Source organism: Rhinolophus sinicus, chromosome 3 (assembly GCF_057876585.1).
Source record: "Rhinolophus sinicus isolate RSI-liver-muscle chromosome 3, RSI-T2T, whole genome shotgun sequence".
In the NCBI taxonomy this organism is placed as follows: domain Eukaryota; kingdom Metazoa; phylum Chordata; class Mammalia; order Chiroptera; family Rhinolophidae; genus Rhinolophus; species Rhinolophus sinicus.
This window is the reverse complement of record NC_142503.1, coordinates 57,096,559-57,119,397: the sequence shown is the minus strand read 5'-3', so window position 1 is coordinate 57,119,397 and position 22,839 is coordinate 57,096,559. Positions and strand designations below refer to the sequence as shown.

General features: G+C 35.3%; 1 long non-coding RNA gene across 1 annotated transcript; it reads left to right on the top strand.

Moving 5' to 3' along the window:
* Positions 1–6,644: 6,644 nt before the first annotated feature.
* LOC141570415 (uncharacterized) lies at positions 6,645–22,565 on the top strand. Its single transcript, XR_012494420.2, has 3 exons — positions 6,645–6,997; positions 8,222–8,283; positions 20,485–22,565. It is a non-coding gene; the product is annotated as an uncharacterized LOC141570415 (long non-coding RNA).
* Positions 22,566–22,839: the final 274 nt, after the last annotated feature.

Here is a 22,839-nt window from a genome sequence, read left to right as displayed (position 1 = left end):
GTAACAAAGACTAGAATTTTGAAAGATAAGGGCAACACATAGAAAGAAGGATGTGTTTGAAACAAACGCTTTGGTACCTTGGTATTCCTGTACCAGATGCCACACCAAATTAAAAACCAATATATTCCCAGGATAGAAAAGGAGCAAGGCTTTCTCCTGCATATTCTCCATGATCATGTTTCTGAAAACGCAGTTCCGGGACCAGCCTCACCTGGTTGCTTATTAGAAATGCAGAATTGGGGCAGATCCCAAACCTCCTGAATCAGAATATGCATTTTAACAAGGTCATACTTTTTGCACATGAAAGTTTGGGAAGCAGAGCTCTGTGTCAAGGGTTCACAATGGAGAATATCATGGAATAGTAATAAAAATCCTTGTAAATGCCATTCTACATGAGCAACTTACCTTTGGTCCACCCTTTGTCTCCATGTGGTTCCAAGGAGCCTAATGTCACGAGAGCCTTCAGAATTATGCTAATGACCGAGTGCCAACATTGTGAGACCCAGCAGCTTGTCGGGTTTGACATAAAATGATGTGGACCGATTATTTCAGTTAAAATTTTGATGACGCCATTACTAACTTCTATGAAATATTTTATACTGGAGGTAGAGAACGTGCTATAAACAAACTTAAGGTGTTTGTGTTTGTTTTCCAAGAAGAAATCTTTAAACAATGTAATTTACCCTGAAAGGGACCAAGATGGGCATAGACCAAAGCTTTCTGTCGAGTTAGTGCCTCAGTTTACTCTAGTAATTTTCAATCAAGGCTTCTTGTAGTCAGAGCTAAGCTCATATTGCCAAGGACAAACCCATCATCAGCCATACGTGTGTTATGTGCATAGATGAGTCCATGTGTGCTGCTGAGGAAAACTTTAGTTAAATCAATGGCTCTATCTTTATAATAATTTTTCTTGTACATATGCCTTTGTTGTGATTTTGTAAAAAAAAACACAAAAAAAAAAACAACAACATTAGTCTGAATATTAGAATGAATTCGAATGAATTCCTAAGAGCTTGATAAACGCCATGAAGAGTCATGTTAGATGGATCATGGTCTATCGCCAGATTTTATGTCAAACATGATCCTGATGTCCTAAAGTTTGTCTTTAGACATATTTCTGGCTTTCTGATTTTCAGTTACTGCTATCTTATACTTCTGTAATTCATGGATTTACCCCTCTAGCATTTTCTAAAGTGTGTGTGGAGGAATGCAAATGCTTAGAAACAATAAGGGTCCTCTGATTAATCAAATTTGGAAAAACAGAATTAAACAAAATATAGATGACTTTCCTGCATGACTTCTTAGAGCCTTCCCTATGCTAAGATACACCATCAACACTTAATAGCAGAGATATAATGCACAATGTTTTTTGACCTCAAAAGCCACATGTCAAAGAGCATTCTCGATGATTAGTGTCTTGAGTTACATTTTTTGGGATGCCCTGATCTAATCTAATTTCCAGTTGTGTTTGAATTGTTATTCTTCTGAGTATCTTGTTATATTACTCACAATAAAAACCAAAAATTAGCACATTTGTAGTCTGTACTACAAAATTTAGCACCTACTTATATACTCTTTTATATTTTTCCTTGTTTTACCTTCTGATCTTGCCTCCCAACTAGATTGTAATTGCTTGGGCAGGATGAGTCATGCTTTATACTTTAGCACAGAATTTAGCACTGTGTTGGATACGTTGGTGATAAAATGTGTACTGGTATACTGAGCTATGCTAAAATTAAAGTTTTTAAAAAGTTTCCTTAGGTATTCAGTTGTTCTAGTATTTCAAGACTTGATGAAATAATCTGTTTAAGGAGAACTTTCTCATGATTTCGTAAACTTTGATCCTACAACCAATAAGCTTTTGTCTTTCCGAGGAAATGAATGTAAATATTTCTTGTCTATAATTATCAAAACACTACCAGGTTCTAGATTACTTTCCAGATTTAAATCTTTAACACAGATTTCCCCTGTATTACATATGCCAGAAATTCTTTCTTCAACTGCAGGAAGTAGACGTGCCAGGAAAATCCTAATACACGTGCCCCATTAATTTAAACCTGTTTTGTTATTTTTTTCGTCACCAATGAGTTCCTTGCAGAGACCCAACAATTGTTCGAGTTTGACACTGCAGAATAATGTTGAAATCATCAGTCTAGAATCTATCCACACCTTTATTCATGTATAAGGGTGCTGAGGTCCAGGGAAGTGAGGTCAACATCCTTTGGGAATATTCACAAAGCTGCCTGTATTTGGTGTCATTGGCACATCATTCTTACAAGTATAACTGCCATTATGTTTCTTTAAAAGAATCACAGTAACATACCCTTGTTTATTGTGAAGTTCATTTGTTGCTTTTTTCCATTCCACCCACTCTGTGAACTCCTATTTGAATTTAGTCTTTTTACATGGATATTTCAGAATTCAGAAAGGAAAAGTACTTTGTAAAGCCTGGAAATGTCACTTAGTGCTCCATCCCTTGGCAGGGAGTGTCTGGCAGTGAGGTGGTGAGTAGGGAGGGCAGAGAGATAAGATATTCCTACTTCCACCATTTCAGGCCATTGAAAAATTCTCTTGAGAGTCAGTTCTTTTTTATTCCTTGTCAGTAGATCCTACAAATATCCACACAAGATCTTTGGGATGATATGGAAAGCTTGTATTGAATTTCATGACTTGATTAATAACAACCAGTCACAGCCATTACCTATTCAAAAGTATGATGGTTTATATTAGGCTCAATTATGTTAGACTAGATTCTACTTGTTACCCTGGAATTTACCACCATCTAGTAATAGAATTCGAATTCCCATAGCAGACATACATTTGGATAATATTTGAAATGGTCTTTGTCCCTTAAATTGGCATTTCGGTGAGTAAGGAGAGCAAATTGCTTCTTTCTCCACTTAGAAGGTATCTTTTCACTTAGATATCTATCACTTAGATAAGAATATCTTTGATTGTTTTAAATATCTGTAATAGGTGGTTTGGCTAATTACCTGCAGAAAGGCAAAAAATTGGACCCAATTATTTATCAATATCCTTTATTATGTTAATCTAGCTATCCTTCAACTGAGTACATTTTTTTAAATGTGGGCATCCCAAGTAGTGAAAACAGTCACCCGCCTCTAAAGGACTTGTGCCCACAGAGATACATTTTATTCTCGAGCATAAAGGTTTAAAAACAGTAAGGAAGTGCGATTTCAAAGTCAAGGAGATGCCTCAAAACACCTATCAACCTTCCACTCCCACCCTGTCCTCATCTGGACACCATTAGGACAACCACTAAAATTGAATTCAACTGTTATGTATTATGCATGACTGCATTGTTTACTGTATTGTTTTATGCCACTCAGTTCACCTGAGATGAAATCAGGCAAAGAAGGGAAATTAAGTCTACCTTCAGAACTCTAGACTGCTGACTCTTATAAAAATTGATTTACTAGTTTATCTAATGTTTTAAAAACTCATTTTATTAAGTTGTAAATCATATCATTCAGTGCTACTACACCAGAAGGTAAAATTAATGATAGAGATAAGAACATTAGAAAAAGCCACAGCATAGCTACATGACAACATGAAAAAATTGATGAATAGCAGCTTAGGAGCAATGACACAGGGTTCAGATTTAATTTGAATGGTGAAGGGCATCATCCTATTGAGCTGACTGGATAAGGGTAAGTTCATATTGGCACATGGTTTGATGTCATCATGGGTGACATGAAACAGTGGTACAGTGAGAAAATGACATGTGGCATTTTGAAGACCAGAAAAATAAAAATTTGAGGTTAGCTTTGAATGAAGGTGCTTTTTCTTTGCCAGATAAAAAAAACACTACCCAGTAATTCTGAGATCTAAAGTTTTTTTTTTTTTTTTTTTTTTCCTAATTGCTCTCTAGAAATAGCCTAAAAGGAAACAAAATTGATGGCAGGGATGTGGGGTCACATTAAGGGTAGGAGGCAGATAGACAAGTTTATGAGTGAAAGTTTAATATCTGTATAATTTTATCAGAATGAAAGAAATGCCATCCATCTTAATGAGATGCGTGCTATATCAGGAATTTCAGTACCTTTCACATAACAAACATGCTTCCTACATTTTATTATACCAATGCTCATGCCATCTCAAGGGGATGGATTTAAAGAGAGACTAAAGGATCTTTAATTTTACTTAGAGATGAAGAAACTGAGGTTTAAAGGGCATATCAGAATAGGCAATGCTTTCTACATGAAATTCTAAGATCAACAATTAGTTGTTCTCAAAACCTTGTATATTGATTAACATCCAGTCCAACTCAGCAACTTTTGCTGTCAGATCTCCTGGCCATGGACCTGTCCTCCTACCCTGTCTTTACCTGCATCAGAAACTGGCTCCACCAGGTCCAGCTGAGCACATGTCCCACCTGAAGCTTCAATCAAAACGCATAAGGAAAGTCAGTCACTGCTCATCACAAAGAATTTGAAAACCCTGATTTACTTGTTTGTGCATGTCAAATGTGCTTATGAAGATCAGAGGGCGTCACTTTACAACAGAGGAAAGTAAGACAAGAAAAAAGAAACCCTTCCCTTTTAAGCACTTAAATGACAGATCTAGGAAATGAATCCTGGTTTCTGTCTCTGTTGTAATAAGCCCGATCACAACAAATAATCAGTTTGTTGTCTTATTTTCCTTTCAAGGAAGAAATACTGTCTATATGTTGAATGAGTCTGAGAAACAAGGAAAATGTCTATTTTCAGGGGGAGAAAAATGGATTCATAAGTCAAAATGTAAAATTAAAATTTTCCTTTTATGGAAGGGACTAAAACTAGTAAATGTATATGTTTTACCAACATAAAAGTGAGAAAATAAGATAGTTAAAATCCTTAAAATGATATAATATTGAACCAGTTACCAGAGTCCGAAAATGAGTCAATCTACATATATGATAATAAAGATTTGAAGATCCTACTCCTGAAAATTTAGTATGTGAGGCAGGCCTCCCACTTGATTTGAAATGCACACATTTAAGGCCTAGTGCATGTGACTGTCTCTAGTTTATGAGTGAGACTGAGGCAAGTGTACACTTGCCCAAGAAAAGTAGACCTCTGCAGAATTCCCCTTCTGACCATTGAAGAATCACACCCACAGCAGGAAATAATCAGGTCTTCACTCCTAAAATAACCACATTCCTATTTCTTTATTCCTGTAGGACTAAGAAATTATTTTTAATGATGAGCAAGCAATTTTTGTCTTTGAAATAGAAATAGGGTTTTAAAAAGTTTTATTTCAGGCACGATCTACACCAGCTCTCCGTGCTCATCTCTACAATTATGTGTGAAGGGCTCAGTGCTGTAGCACCTAAATATTTTATATAAGAGAAAGGAACATGCTAAGATCTTGTGAGTATCTCCAAGAGATTTGGGCAATGGTGGATACACCCCAGCATCACTTGACGTTTCTTCAGCACAGTGTTTTATAATATCGATTACAAATGGAGGAGTAGTATACCAACAGGAAGAACAGGGGTGGGAATGAAAAACAGAAAAGAACACAGGCTGTTCTAGAAAATAAAGAAAGCAAAATATGTAAGACAATCAAGTATAGGCAAGAGGAGTGCCTGGACAGAAACAATTACAAGCACATGTGATGGAATGGTATATAGCCAAGTTGATCCCGTGTGTGATGTTAACTTACTCTATTAAACTCTGTACTCACTTTTTAAAAATTATAGTTGACATACAATATATTAGTCTCAGGTATACAACATAGTGATTTGATATTTATATAGCCCTTGAGGTAATCACCACAATAAGTAACAATCTGTTACCATGCAAAGTTACTACGATATTATTGACTATATTCCTTTTAATCATTGTGAATCTCATTCTTATATGATAAACTTATCCGGTTAGACTTTAGAGGTCCAATTTTATTTTGAAAAATTAGAAAACAATAAAATACAGAGATTAAAGCAATTACTAACTTTCTTTTCGGGGGGCAACAAATATTTATTAATGTCTGCATACAAAACTGGAAACAAATATATTTAGGGAATATATAAAAGCCCATCATTTTAAGAAGCACAGATAAAAGTAAACTAAGAAATAAGGATAATGAAAATAAACGCAACATGATTACAGCTGATTTTGACCTTGAGAAAGAGGTCACTGACTAGTTTATCATAGAAGGGATACTAGCAATTGTTAAGTGGTTTCTAGGGAAGGCTGAGAACAATGATGATTGTGTGTGTGGTGGGAGTATGGAGTGGGTTTCTTACAGGAAATATCCTGCTAGTATTCTTCATGAAAAAAAAAAAATGAAATAGCAAAAATAACCAGTTCGTTTCATATGGTTTATCAACAAATAGATTTTTCACCTAAAATGTTAAATAAAGGGAAAATTATGTCGTATCAATACAGACTTTCTTCATTTTTTCCCATTAAAAAAAACCCTTTCTTATAAGGCAAGAGAAGAACATTTTAATTGTTCTTTCAACTATACATTCTCTTAAATGTTAATCCAAATACAGACCAGTTGACTAATAATTATCCATCAAATTTTGACTTTATGTATAGCAAAGTCAATTATTAAGGGTAAACAACATGTTTCAAAAGTGATCCTCATTACTGATTGCACAATAAATCCTGTTTATAACTCTTTCCTCAGTTTCCAGTGTTCAGATGGACAGGCAATTTAGAAAATGCCGTGACACTGAACATTCCTCCACAGTCTGGAAGAAGCAGAGAGGAAACCCACAAGGTCATAAGAACTTGTCTACCAGCATTCAAATCTCAGGAGTATAGCCAAGTGCAAAACTGCGTTTGTGGAGACAAAAGTCCTCAGTTTTCACCTTACTGGACTGGGAGACTGGACACTTTTCTCCTTTAGACCTCACTCACGTGATACGCAAGTGAATGAATTCTTAAAGACAAAGATGTTCCTGCAATCCTTTTAATACAAGCAAGGTTCTGGACTAACTGTGTGGAAACAAGATAATGAATGGTTGAAGGTTTAGAAATAAAACGTAAGTGCCTTTAGCTATTCTAACTATCAACATAAATAGCCTTTTTGAGTTTGTACTGTGCTAAATGTTGTGCTAGAACCTATAAAGAAAATAAAAACGACCTTGTTTCTCATGGACAAATACCATATGTGTAGTTATTTTACAGCAATGATGTGACTACAGGGGTCAAATAATCAGAGACTAGGCCGTTGGGATGAGCCACTCCTCCTTCCTTTCATTGTTTGTCTTATCCACAGAAATAAACTGTGCAGTACTCTTGTCCTAACTTAGATGATAATTCAGTATATTTACACATTGTTTATTTAATAAATCCTCATATCTAAGAATCTCCCAAATTAATGCTGAATAGAATAGAGTAGAAAAAAGGTAAATATTTTCCTCCTGAATCTAATCTTTTATTAATCTGCATACATGTTATTCCAAATATATACATGTAGATTGCCATATATATGTGCATAGAATGTATAAATACATATATATTATACATGAATGATTTATTACAGAGATATCAGTGTTTCTAGATTACACTGCATACTTGATGAGCTGTCATTAGTGCAGAAAGGATACATAGCTTTTCAACAAAAGAAAAGAATGAGGCTGCCAGAGTGTTGCAGTGGTTTGGGCTTTTTTTTTTTTTTTTTTTTTTCCTCCAGCATCCATCCCTGCCAATCTCTGCACTGCCAGTAGGGAAAACCATATCCATGGCAACCAACCGTACCATTCCAACCCACATCAATGACGCCTCCAATCTAAACTGTCAAATATTCTATGCACATCATGTAAAATAGGTCTCTTTCCCCTTATACCTCTGTGCATCTCGTTTCCGTGGCTACATGTTTATGCAAATGAGAATTGTCCTTTCTCTCTCAGGTTGATTGAACACTGAATTTGTTTTGCACCTTGGCAATGCAAAGCCATGCTGTCTTGCCACCTGGTCTACCACATAATTGCAAAAAATTACATTATAATGATAACTGTCCCCAAATTAGCCTGATAACACCATCTACCTGCCTTGTGAGCAAAAGAAACAGTGTGCAATAAAGAAGCATGTTAAAACAGAGTCGAGATAGGGGAATAATGTTTAATTGGCTCTCCAGAGTCTACTAATTTTCAGAATTGGAAACCTAGTGTTTGATTTGTTCTTTTTAGTCAGTGAGAAGAAAAAATATCCTTCATAAATTCTGAATGACAAATTTGCCCATCTTTTTTTGCATGTGGTTTCAGCATTCCAGGGAACCTAAAGTGTCATTTCCTCTCTGGAAGAAAGGAAGCACAAAACATGCTAGGTATGTACTCTAAATTTTCACTCAGTATCAGCTCTAGCTATAAATTTCTTCCAATCCCTGTATCTCTCTCATTCTTTTACCCCAACCCCTTCCAAATCTTGGATCAATACCTTTCATTTAAAGTTAAGATGCAGGATTTTTACAGGATGACACATATTAAAATAAAGTAAAGCTGGGAATATAAAATAATTACCTTCCCTCCACCCCTGTTTTCTTTAATCTATGCCTTCTCACTAGATTGTGTCCTGTAAACAATTTTGTTGTGGTGGTGGTAGTAGTGGTTAGTTTCTTTCAGAAAAATCATAATTAAACATTTTGCAAATAGTAAAAACAATAGATTACTTTTTATTTAGTTCATTTTAAATGATACCTTACACTGATAAGGACCCTTTTTCATGTTAATTTTTCTGCAAAAAACAAGAAAATGGGCAAGTAAAAATATGGTACATAACGTATTTCCCCAGGATGTAAGTAACAAAATAAAAGATACTAGATTCTATTATGATAAATATTAGGGATATATTTTACTTCTTCCCCTGCTTAATACCTCTCTCCCTGCAAAATAAATCCTTCCTATTAAAAAACAACAACAATAACAACAAAAACAGGAATAACTTTATAGAATTTCATAAAATTTTTGTCTGATTTATCTTTTGAACTTTGTTTATAAAGATTCCAAGTCACCTTTGAGTAGATTAGAGAGAAACAAAGGTTACAGAGATGGACAAGATCCCTTTTCAAGTTAATAGATTATCTGTAAATGTGTCTTGGCCCAAGATAAAATACAAGTTTCCAAAGCTAGATTAATCATCGTCTTTTCTCCCATCTCCCTCTACATATCTTTTAGGGTGCAGCTGAGGCCCCACTTTCTCCCTGACCAGGGAGATAAAGTGATGACTATCTCTTTTATCGCTTGGCTCTATGAATGCTGTTGTTTCAGCATTTCATTAGATACCTTTACCTGCTGGTTATGAGTTGCTCTCTGACAAGATTGTAAACTCTGGGGCAGAGGTGGGGGAAAATAATTTCAAATAATTCTTTTGTATTTTCGATCCTTAAAGTGAATATTTAGCTTAGTTAAATTGAATATTAAGCCTTGGTTGTTCTTGGATTTTAGGCTGAGACATTTAGGCAGAGAATAGCAAATAAATATGACTCAGGTCATGGCAGAAAAGAAATCAACTTTTAGTTGTGTTCTCTATGTTCAAGGAATCATGTTAAATATGGAACAATAATCTTTTCCTTGTTAAAACTTACTTTTAAATAACAGATTATGTGTTTCAAAAGCTGTAATATTTGAAAGAGAGGACATGATGGATTTAAAAATTCTCTTTGATTGTTACATCTCTGCCAATGATGTTTCCTAAACACTGTTCTTGACTCTGGGGAATTACTAAGGCAGTGGAAGACCTAATTTTATAAAGATTACAGTCAAATGGAATGACAAACACCCACAAATATAGGTGATACCAAGAATTAAAAATCATGTCTCAATAGCAATTATGACTGTTAATGTCATCATTCCAATGGATTTACCAAATGTAATATATAAAATTTCCAAGTATTTTGGAAGGCTGACAATAAGGGTCATTGGAGTTATATTCTAGAAAAAAGTATGGAAGAATAGTTTGAATCGTATTGACCTGAGGAGCACAAATACTGAAGGACCTGACTTTTTCATAAAGCCAATTTTTTAAAACCTTGAGTTTGTGCCTTTGGACTGACCTTGCTCAGTCTTAATGCTGGAGCTCCTTCTTCCTCTAAGTAGCCTTTCTCTGAGCACAAGAAACTTGGTTTCAAAATTTCATTCTATTCAGGGATTCCTTGCTGAACCCACTTCATTTTTCCTTTAACTTTGCCTGTGCGTGTAAAGCGAAATGGAAAAATAAGGCATTCATTTGCGAAATGTAAAGGCCAAAAAAGTTTGTATGAATTCTGTAAGTGAAAAATAGGGAGTTTATTCAAATGATGAAACATTGCCTCAATTCTCCTATCTACTTTTTGTACCTACACAGTTTACACTGCCTAGATTTTTCCTATGAAAGGATATTTTTCCATAGAATCATTGCAGAGAAACAAACAAAATAGAAAACAGAAACATCCATCAACTAAGAGCAACTACTTACTTGTTAAATGACAATACTATTATTGAATAAATAACAATAGTAAATTCTTATGAGACACCACGTTCCAAGCAATTGTTTTAAGCCCTTTACATAATCTAAATAATTTAATCCTCACAACAGTTTTATAAATTAGGTACAATTATTTACCCTGTTTTACATATGAGAAAACTGAGACAGAGGGAAAATCAAAGTTGTACAGTTAGCAAGTAACTCTCAGGATCAAATTATCTTGCTATAAAGTCTCCAATGTGTTAACCTATTCAATTCTATGCCATTTGACCTTTGGAGGAATATTTGTATTCTCAATTATCACCACGCACTTGTATCAGTAAAAATAAATATCTTAAAATTATAATATTCCAAAATTCTGTCTTCATAACTCAAATTCCCTTTCATTTAATCTTTCAAAGCATGAAATTGAATCTTCTCCTGGGGAGAAAAAAATCCTTTATGAAAGACTTCAAAATTGGAAACATTGCTTTTAATGACAGCAATGATTTAGAAGACCTATGATGATTTTTTAAGCATCTAGACATATGTTCATTCAATCAGCCAGTTAGTTAACAAATATTGCGTGCTTACTAAGTGCCAGCACTGTTCTTGGCTCAGGATTCTGCAGTGAACAAAAGAAAGTTCATGCCCTCATGGGACTCACATTCTAGTGGAAGGAGAGTCTATAGAAGAAAATACAGTAGAATAGAATAGAATGGAAGAATGGAATGGAATGGAATGGAATGGAATGGAATGGAATGGAATGGAATGGAATGGAATGGAATGGAATGGAATGGAATAGAATAGAATAGAATAGAATAGAACAGAATATCAGATGGTGAGAAGTGCTATAAACATTTTAAACAGGCTAAGGGTATATAAAATAAAGAAAAGGGGCTGCTCTTTTATTAGGCCAGAAATGGTCCTTAGGTAAAGTAATATTTGAGCAGAGATTTGAATGAAGTGAAGGAGGGAGCTCAGAGGTGAGAAGTGGTTTGCCTAGGATCAAGGATTGTTAGGATGGCTGAATGAAGTAAAGGGGAAATTGCTGAAGGAAATGCCCTTAGTGAGGCAGCAGATGGTCAGATCATGGAGGGACTTGCAGGAAAATTTATGTAATTTCCCTTTTACTCTGAGAGATGGGAGGCCATCTGAGGTGAATGACTTATGTTTTCAAAGAATCACTCTCACTCAGAGTGAAATATAGAACAGAGGGTGGGTGAAATCAGGGAGTCCAGTGCAAAAGGCTTTTGTATCGTGTCAGGCAATAAGTGATGGTGGCTTGTAGTAGGGTATCAAGAGATGACTTGTAAGAAGAGATTTCAAAGTTGTAAACTACAAGATTTTATAACATATTAAATGTAGGGTGTGAGGAAAATAGAGGAGATGGCTGTATTCTTGTACAAAATGAAATAGGAAGTTTCATGCTCAGAAATTGTATGTAAAAGAAATTGATGAAGGGATAGAGGATATGTAGTCTTTGTTCCTGGTTATGTTTACTAGCAAGATGAATACTTTTCATCTTACTATATTATTATTAATCATTTATATTTCTGATTTTTGTAACTTGCCTATTCATATCCTTGCCTACTTTCCTATTGCAGTATATGATTTTTAAATTAACAATTTGTAAGATTTCTACATATTAAAGTCATTACTTTCCTTCTGTCACACATAGTTATATTTTTCCTTGTTTGACATTTGCTTTTTCACTTGGATTTTTTCCCCCATACGATGTCTTAAAATACTTATTTAGTTAGACCTTTCATTTTTTTCTGTGAGTCTTGATTGAAAGGGCTTTCTTCACATGTACATATATTTTCTTCCAGTAGTTTTAAATTTCATTGTTTGTATTTATATTTAATTCATTTGGAGAATTAATTTTATTTTAAGGTGTCAATTAAGGCTCTAAATTTATTCTTGCCATATGGCTAACTGGTTTCATAACACGTTTTATCAAATTGTATATCTTTTCTTTAGTCACCTTTATTATATTCTAAATTCTTATTTGTAGTTTTATCCATTAAAGAATTAAAGAATGAAAATTACCAGCATGGTTGAGACTGAAAATAAATGGCCTCTCAAAGATTGTTCGCAGGAGTAACATTAGTAGAAACTTTCTAAAGTGTAAGGAAGTAATGTATTTAATTCAGAAATTCTACTTCCAAGATCTTTTTTCAATAATCAGATGGATTCAGAAAAGTAGAAATATGATGGTATATATCACAATATTATTAACAATGAGGGAAAACTAAAAATAATTTAAATGTATAGCCATAGGTTATTACTTGAATAACTCATACATTCATAAAATTGGAATTCTACTCAATCATTATAAATGATGGTGTCAATCTGTATTGATCAATATGTAGAATGTCAATGACATGTTGCTAAATGCTAAAGGTAGTTTTCCAAAAAATAGATCTGCTATGATCCCACTTTAAAGATACACATGTAACATTTATACATATTGAAAATAACCTAGGAAAAATATTCTCCAAATTTTTACTAGTGGTTATATACTAATACTGGTAATGATGTAAGTAGAAATATAGTGAATAATGCTAATAAATGGTGGCAGGATTATGGGTAATTTTTTCTGCTTACTTTTTTTTCCCCTTCTATTTTTTCTAATAAGCATGAATGATTTAAATAATTTTAAAATGCAAAAAACAAACAAATACATATTGAATGACGTTTCTGGACCCAAATTCCACGTGTGTGGGGAGGGCTGTCTTTGCCCCCACACAACATTAAACAATTCTCAGGCACCAGCAGGGTGTCCATGACTTAAACTAAATTCTGACACTATCTACAGGGAGATAGCATCAGATTCCATAGGTAAAAAGCTCAGTCGCACAAGACTGCCCTCTACTTTAGATGCCAGCCACAAGTCCAGGCTATTACCTGTGCTTCTGACAATTGGCTATAGATTGGAGGTTCCCATGACCCCTCCCCTTGGGTTTGAGTAATTTGTTAGAACAGCTCACAGAACTCAAGAAAAACTGTTTTCTCTTTAGATCACTGGTTTATTGTAAAAGGATATATAACTCATATATAACTCAGGAACAGCCAGATGGAAGAGATGCATAGGGCAAGGTATGTGGAAAGGGACCTGGAGCCTCTATGACTTCTCCAGCTTGCCACTCTCCCGGCACCTATGTGTGTTCACCAACCCAGAAGCTCTCCGAATCCCATCCTCTCAGGTTTCTCTGGAGGCTTCATTACAAAAGCATGATTAATTAAATCATTGGCCATTGGCGACTGAGTCAACCTTGAGCCCCTCTCTTAATTTGGGGATGTGGCAGTGAGGTGGAACTGAAAGTTTCAACCCTCTAATCTCTTGGCTGGATCTCCTGGCAACCAGCCCCCATCCTTAGGTGCTTTTCCAAAGTGACTTCATTAACATAAATGACTTTGATTACTTTCAACACTGAGGAAGTTTGGAGGGTTTGGGGAGCTGTGAGCCAGGAATTGTAGGCAAAGACCAAATATGTATGAAAAATATATTTTGAATATCTGAATGACCAAATAGATATTTCCTATGAATCATGATATCACATATATATTGAAATATCATGATTTAAAGCAATGCAAGAAACCTTCGACCAGATGCTATGTTTATATTGTAAGAGCTAACTTGCGCCACATTTCTTTTCTACTTTCTGACATAGTGAAGCCTCATGTTCAGAATCTCCACAGCACATTGATGTAGGTGCTTAATGGGAGCCCTAGACATTTATTTATTTATAAATTTTTTATTAAAATACAACTAACATACAATATTATATTAGTTTCAAGTGTACACCATAGTTATTCATCATTTATATATCTAAAAAAGTGATCACCATGATAAATCCAGCAACCATCTGATACTGTACCAAGCTACCATAATATTATGGACTATATTCTCTATGCTGTACATTACATTCCATGCCTTCATTGTTTTATACCTGGAAATTTGAAACTCTTATTGCCTTTCACCCTCTCTTTTTAATTTTTCAATTACAGTTGACATTTAATATTATTTTATATGAATTTCAAGTGTACAGAATAATGGTTAGACATTTTCTAGTATATAATTTAAGAAGTGATCCCCCTGACTAGTCTAGTACACAACTGGCACTATACATAGTTATTATCACAATATTGACTATATTCCCTATGCTTTACTTTTTATGCCCGTGACTATTTTGTAACTACAAATTCATAATTCTTAATCCCTTCCCTTTTTTCACCCACTCCCCCAAATCTCCCCTCCCATCTGGCAAACATAAAAATGTTCGCTGCATCAATGAGTTTGTTTCTGTTTTGTTTGTTTGTTTATTTTGTTCTTTAGATTCCACATATAAGTGAAATCTCACTGCATCTGTCTTTCTCCGTCTAACATACTCTGCTCAGTACAATACCCTCCAGGTCCATTCATGCATCCGGAGATGGCAAGAACACATTCCTTTCCATGGTTGAGCAATATTGCATTGTATATACTCCTATGTACTGCCTCCTCTTTATCCATTCATTTATTGGTGGACACCAGTTCACCTTCATATCTTGGCCATTGTAAACAATGCTGCAATGAACACATGGATGCACACATCCCCTCAAAGTAGTGTTTTGGGTTTCTTTTGATAAATACTCAGAAGTGGGATTACTGGGTCCTTCTTTGTCTCTTGTTATAGCCTTTATTTTAAAGTCTATTTTGTCAGGTATACATACTGCTGGTTATTTTGCTTCCATTTTCATGAAATATCTTTTTCTATTCCTTACTTTCAGTCTGTGTGTCAGTTTTAATTTGAAGTGAGTCTCTTGTAGGCAGCATATGTGTGGGTCTTGTTTTCCTATTTATTCAACTCCCCTTTCTCTTTTGATTGGAGTATTTAATTTATTTACATTGAAAGTAATTGTTGATAGATATGTAACTATTGCCATTTTATTATTCATATTTTTTTATTATTATTGTTTTTTCATCTTAAAGAAGTCCCTCTAAGATTCCTTGTAATAATGGTTTGGTGTTGATCAACTTCTTTAGCTTTTCCTTGTCTGGTAAGCATTTATCTGTCCTTCGATTCTAAATGATAGCTTTTATGAGTAGAGTAATTTTGTTTGTAAGTCCTTGCTTTTCATCACTTTGAGTATTTCCTGCCAATTGCCCTTCTGATCTGCAAAGTTTCTGTTGTAGGTAACTAATTGCATTTCTTTTGCTGCTCTTAAGATTCTTTGTCTTTAATCTTTGGTATTTTAATTATTATGTGTCTTGGTGTGGGCCTCTTGAGTTCATCTTGTTTGGGACTCTCTGCACTTCCTGGGTTTGTATATCTATTTCCTTCACCAGGTTAGGGAAATTTTCTGTCATTATTTCTTCAAATAGGTTTTCAATTCCTTGATCTCTTCTTCTGGTATCCCGATGCTGTGGATGTTATTAATAGTAAGCTTGATGTTGTCCTACAGGCCCATTAAACTATCCTCATTTTTCTGGATTCTTTCTTCTTTTTGCTGTTCTGATTGGGTTTTTTTCTGCTACCTTATCTTCCAAGTCACTGATTCAATCCTCTGCTTCATCTAATCTACTGCTGATTCCCTCTAATGTACTCTTCATTTCACTTATTGTAGTCTTTATTTCTGACTAGTTCTTTTTTATATTTTCTATCTCCATTTTTATGTTTCCTCTATCTTTGTTGAAGTTCTTCCTGGGATCATTGAGCACCCTTATAACTAGTTGTTTTTAACTCTGAATCTGGTATATTGCTTGTGTCCATTTTGTTTAGTTCTTTTTCTGGAGCTTTGCTCTGTTCTTTCACTTGGGACATGTTTCTTTATCTCCCCATTTTGGCTGCCTCCCTGTGTTTGTTTCTATCATGTTTCCCCGAAAATAAGACCTGACCGGAAAATAAGCCCTAACATGATTTTTCAGGGTGACATCCCCTGAACATAAGCCCTAATGTGTCTTTTGGAGCAAAACTTAATATAAGACCCGGTCTTATTTTCAGGGAAACACAGTATGTGTTAGGTAGGGCTATGTCTCTCAGTCTTAATAGAGTGAACTTATGCAGTAGGTGTGCTGTGGGAACTAGTGGCACAGATTCACTGTTCACCTGAGCTGTCTGCTCCAGGTGTGTCCCTTGTATGAGTGTATGTACCCTCCTTTTGTAGTTGAGCCCTCGTTGTTTTTTGCACATCAATGGGAAGAATTGACACTTGGGCTGATTGGTTATGAAGACTGGCCATGACTACAGTGGAGGAGGTAGTGTACAGGGGCTGACTCTATGGAGCCGGATTTGCTTTAGCAGTGCTCTGGTGCCTGCCAAGTTTTCTCTTTGGGTGTGTTGTTTTTGGAGGTAGCTGGGTAGTGCTCTAGCTGGGACTGAAGCTGGCCACTGGACGTGCCAGGCCTGGGGCCTCCTAGGAGGGGCCCCACCTAGGCCAAGTTAATCCACAGCCTGTGTCCTGTTTGGGACCACCTGACATGAGCCACAAAGCAATCTGCAGATGCCCACTATTTGTGCTAGTCTTGGAGTTGCCTCAAGATGCCAAGCCAGGAACCAAGGCCAGCTGATATTAGTACTGGGCTTGGGGCTACTCAGCAAGAGAAGAGATACAGGACATGCTAAAGCCATATGTTGTTTGCTTGGATTTTGTGAACCTTTGAGAGATTTTAGGAAAGTCCACAGCATGAGCCAAGAGAGGATGTTTGTATGGAGAAGCCGCTGGAAGCAACTTGGGTTTGCCTGGAAGTTGGGTAGGGTCAGGTCTCAGGAAATCACCAGGGTGCAGCAGACCAATGGTGTTAGCCAGGGTGATGGAAACTCAGATATGGTGGCTGCTGGCATCTGCACGCTGGGCAGGGATAGGGCTCAACAAAGAAACAGTTGACTGCCAGTACTTCTGTCTGGGAGAAAACTGCCTCTCCAGCCGTCACCCTGCAGCCAGACAAGTTAATTCCTCCTTATATTTCCCTGGTGCCTTTAGAGCTGCTGCCTCAGCACTGGAGTTCATAGTGAGTGAGTCCATAAGTGAGTAATTCCATGCATGGGCCCTTTAAGTGGAATTTCTGGCACTCTAATAGTCCTCTGTCTCACTCAGCCACAATCTCCACTGGTTTTCACAGCCAGAAGTTATGAGGACTGCTCTCACCAGCAATGGAAACTTGGACTGGAGATCCTGCTGTGAGACTGGGACCCCTTGCTCCTCCAGGAGTGGGGACCTGTGCAGTCAAGATATCCTTCCTGATTTTTAGTGGTTATACACAGGTATGGGACCAGCCCATTCCACATCTCTGCCCATCCTACCAATCTCAAGGTGGCTTCTCCTGTATGTCCTTAGTTGTAGGACTAGACTTCAGGTGATTCTCAATGATGGTTGTTCTGTAGTTTAGATGTAATTTTGATGTGGTTATGAAAGGAGTCAAACACAGCTTTTACCTACTCTGATGTCTTGACTGGAAATCCTGGGAACCCATAAAATTTTAGTTCAACTCTGCTGCCATCTGGAAAACATGGCAGTGTAGGCATTATCCCAAACTGGCTACCGGAACTTGAAGGACTATTATTAAACTTACAAAAAGGTTCTCTTGGTGTGTTCTTGTTACAGCCTGATCCTCCTTGCTTTGGGAGGAGTGTTTGGCTTCAAATTTTTTAGTATAAAAAAACAATAAGAGTTTTGTTCATTTGAATAGACATTCTCTTATTTATTTTTCAAAGAACCTGTTGAGCTATGTTGACTGCTTTGATCTTCTTCTTTTTCACATGCTAGAAAAGTAAGGTTACAGATTTGTTACATGATTTTTTTTTCCAAGGTGGCAGCATGAGGATTCAAACTCAGCTATTTTTCTTTGAAACCTAAGGCTCTGTTTTATTTTATCTCATAAACACCCACACCTGTCATTGAAAGCCTATCCTTTAAATAACTAGTGAGAAGACAAAACCTAAACACTTTTGATTATAAAATATGATTGATAAGACATTATAAATAATTACTTCACAAAATACTTTCCCACATTTATTTTAATTTTGCAATAAGAAACAGCATAAAATAACAGAAAGGAAAAGGATTCAATAAAATTCCCCAGACTATTTTTTGAAATCTACTTCTTGCCCAAGAAGATTTTTTAAAATTACTTGACAAAACAAACAAACAAACAAAAACCTGGAATAAATACACTGTGAAATCTGATTTATATGTATTACAGATGGTGTACTAGAAAGAAAACACTGAATTAAAGGAAAATGTATATGTTACAGTGCTGCAAAGTGTGCCACTCATTTAATTCTTCTGGTATTCTTCAAATATAATGGAAATTATCAAATTATCACTATATTTTTAAAGCAATAATATAGCTTGTATCTTAAAGGCTAAGAAAAGGTGAAATGACATAAAGTATCTGTAAATCAAAGGTGTACAGCTAAATCTTTTATAAAAGCATAATTTGATATACATTTTTCTAGTTTTCAATAAGCCTCCTAGTGCATTAACTTCTAACCATGTAGCAGTGTCACAGTCTATGAGCATCAATGTCAACTTCTCCAATCAATTTGCTTGTATTATGAATCATACCATATTCCTACTGGTTTTCTGCATATCAACATTCAACTAATGGACTCGAAGTCCTAGTTATATATGTTAATCTAAAATTCCTCTATATATGACCTCTGCAGAAATAACTAACCAGGAGAGCATATTGGTCCTATTACTTTCATGTTTGAAACACAACACTTGCACTCTCTGAGTCAATGCCAAATGGAGATTTTTCTAGTAGGTAACAACTTTTCATTACTAATTGGACCTGGCATGTGCTCTTGCAAATAGCCACATTTCTTTTTTCTTGATTGATTCTTAAATTAGTTGTCAATGCAAGGTCAATAATGACTCTTCTAATAGTCCTCCAGCTATGGGGACTCGTCAAGAGCCTGCAGAAATGATAATCAATTTTACATTATTTTATTTGTCTTGTTTACAAAAGTTCATTGTCATACAGACTCATGGGTGTGCATACTATTTTTTAATGAGTTATAAACATTTGTTCTCATTAAAATAATGTTTTAGAAATTTTGAAAAAGAAAAGAAAAAGTCACAATAATACAACCATTATTTGTGTTTATTATCTTCTAGTCTTTTCATTAATGAATCTTTAAAAAGTATTTTATATTTAAAAAATGTGTAAACCTCCCCCCACTTTGGCCTTTAGATATTCATAATTGCAGGAATCATAATCCTTGGTTTATGACAACATTCTCATTAGTGGTTTGAGCATGTACTTATTTGTAATACTATAAAATGCTTCACAAATTCATCACCATCTCCCAAAAAGCTATGAGCTTGAAAATAACCTGCATCAAACACTATGTCCCCCATTGTTCCCTATGCCTTTCCCCACAGAAGGTAGCAATCATTCAAAATTCTATTTTTATGATTTTCTTACTTCATTTATATGATATATATATTAAATATATTGTGAATAAATAAATATATATATCTATATAAAGTATATATACATATATAAATTGTAAATTGTGTTTATATGTGATCCTAAAAAGTATATATTTTATTTCTGACTTTGTAAAACGTTCAGTATACTGTATATAATCTTTTGAAATCTACTTTTCTCATTTAATAATCTTATTTTAAGATATTCATAATATTGTCTATTACTCTATGTCATTCAATAGAACTCTGCATAATAAACCACGGTGAACATACCACACTTTTGTCATCTATTCTCTCTTGGATGGGCATTTGGGTTACCTTCATTATAGTTTTCATAACTATCAGTTTTAATAGTTTCATGATATTCCATCAACTTCCTTAATCGGTTCTCCATTTTTTTAGTTTAGTTGCATCTAATACTTTGCTCTACTGATGAAGGTTGAAGTGAACACCTTTATACTAATACATTTTCTACACTATATATTATAACTTAGAAAACTAGAAATGGAGTTATTAGGTTAAAAGATATTAACAGAATAGCTATTTCCAATTTGCAATCTAAAATGTAACTCCATCAGCAATTGTACAATTACCAGACTGCCATAAGTACTGTCTTATCCATTTTGTGTTGTTAATTTAAGAGATAGTTATGCTTTTCTTTTAGGCCTCACTGACTTCAATCAATCAATTCTCACATCAAACTTCAGATCTGGAGCCTTATCGTCTAATCGGGTAATGTTTCATTTGGTGGACACAAAAGTAAGGCATTAAGACTGAAATAATGGTTCATAACCTGGATTTGAAAGTCTAGTTTGAAGTTCTGCATAGAACATATTGTAAGTGAGCATTGTTTATTCTTAGAAGAGTGATTCTTAACCTGCAAATAATGAAGCTGACACTCAAAGAAAATGAGTAACTTTCCTAAAATTATATAGTTAACTTTTCATCACATGATATTGTTTCCTGCCTGATGTAATATAAAGTAGACCATCTAAAGTTATCATTTCATTTTCATTTTGAATGATCCTTTCTAAATTTCTACAGGATGTACAATTCTGGTTTTGCAGTACAATACTTGCCCCTATTGTTGTTGTTTTTCATGAGAAATGGTTTTCATTGCTAGTTCTTCCTTGAGTTTATCCTCCACAATGTGTTGCATAGCACTAGGCCTAGAGTAGTTTGTTAATACAGACTTGCTGAGCTGAACTATCAGAACTTATAGTCTTTCTACAAGGAAACACTTCCTTACCATTCCTCTAAATCAAAGAATTATTAATTATATAGTTTTGATAATCTCATTTTCAACACACTTTTTTTCATATTCCCTGTGTTCAGTAATATTAACTACAGTTTGTATCACATTGTGGCTTAACGTGCATTGCTGTGCTTGCATAATTTGTATATTTTTTTTCATGCCCTAGGACTGATCACTTTACTTGGGCATTGGAAACAGTCATAGGGAGTTTTTTTTCCTAGGCTCATGCAGGGTGAGAACACTTGCCAGGCACTCACAGTGTATAGCTGCTCTTTTCTCAATTACCACAACCAGAGACAATTGTTGTTCAGCTTGATTCAGCCCTAACAAAGCAAACACATATTTAACACTTGGTCTTGATGACTAAAGTCAGCAATTTTATCCATCATAAATGCAAGTTCCCACCCTTTTCCTCCATGCCTGTAATCTGCATCTGAATTGCCTGATGATTACGCGCGGCTCAGTTCATTTTTCCCTCTCTTATCAACAGTTGCCAATCTTTGCAGCCCTGTGCAAAAATAGATCCCTGGATGGGTCATTCATTGTGTGTCCAAATACTGGGCAAGTTTGTAAAACAAATTTACATGTTCGCTTTTGTCATCTTATTTCTGACCTCAGTTACTTTCCCTAAGTTTTGTTAAATAAGAGTATGTCCACATATATCTTATTCTCCTTTTATCCTCCTTCTGATAGAGCATTTTCTTTGGCTATAGAAAGATGAATTTCATGATTCATCAAATAAAAGATTTTCAGTCCCGCTTCCTCAGTAACTGAACTACAGTACACAACATTTCTTTAGTAAAAGCCTTTGCTGTGTTAAATGCGTCCTTTCTTTGTAGACTTGACACTCTGCATTTCCAGGAACATGGGTTAGGTTTTGTGCACAAAAAGTGGACAATGAGGCCTTTAACACACTTTTCTCAATGGTAGGCATACTCTGCACTGTGGCACACAATGCATTTTCTCAAGGACTTTTCTATGTTTTGCAAACAAGTGCGGAGAGTATTTGGTAGATGTGGAATATGACTTACAGAGAGCTGAAATAAACAACCTGAGGTCAAACAGGCAGTCCCTGGCCAATTTTGTTCATAACCTTGACCTTCTAATCCTGTCTTTTGATTTAACATTATGTAGAATCTATTTTTTTCATCTAGCCAGAAAAAAAAAAATCTTTAATAGACATTTGAGAATGAATTGCTGCCTCTTACTTATCTTGATATATAAACCCTTGTCAACGTTAAGCAAGAGAATTTCAAGGGAAGAAATTCAGTTATAATGAAACACCATCCACAGACACCACAAAAAATACAGACCACTTTAAGCTGGTAAATTCTGGTAGTTGTGAACTTTTTAATGGATATGTGAGTTAAAAGGTTAATTTTGAAATTAGTTATTTGGATCATAAAATGCATTTTTCCATTGAAATTATGTGTATCTGCTGGTTGTGCTTGTGGGAAAGAATGAATAAAGCCTATTTCACGCATGATGGACTTAAACAATGTTAATAATAGTATTTCTTCAACTACATCCCCATACAAGCTTCCAAGAGTAAGTATCTCAAGCTCCAGACTTTCACACAGGACCACTTCCAAAGCAGATGTGACTGATTCTGGTAGCAGCTGAGCATAGGAACAGGTCAGGTGATAGAAAAGCTAGAGATGTGAGCAGGTGACAAAATGACATTTGTCTAGCTGCTTTAAAGATATCAGACACTCTCCCAGGTTCTCTGAATTGAGAAAGAATGAGAAGTTAGTCTCCAGAAAG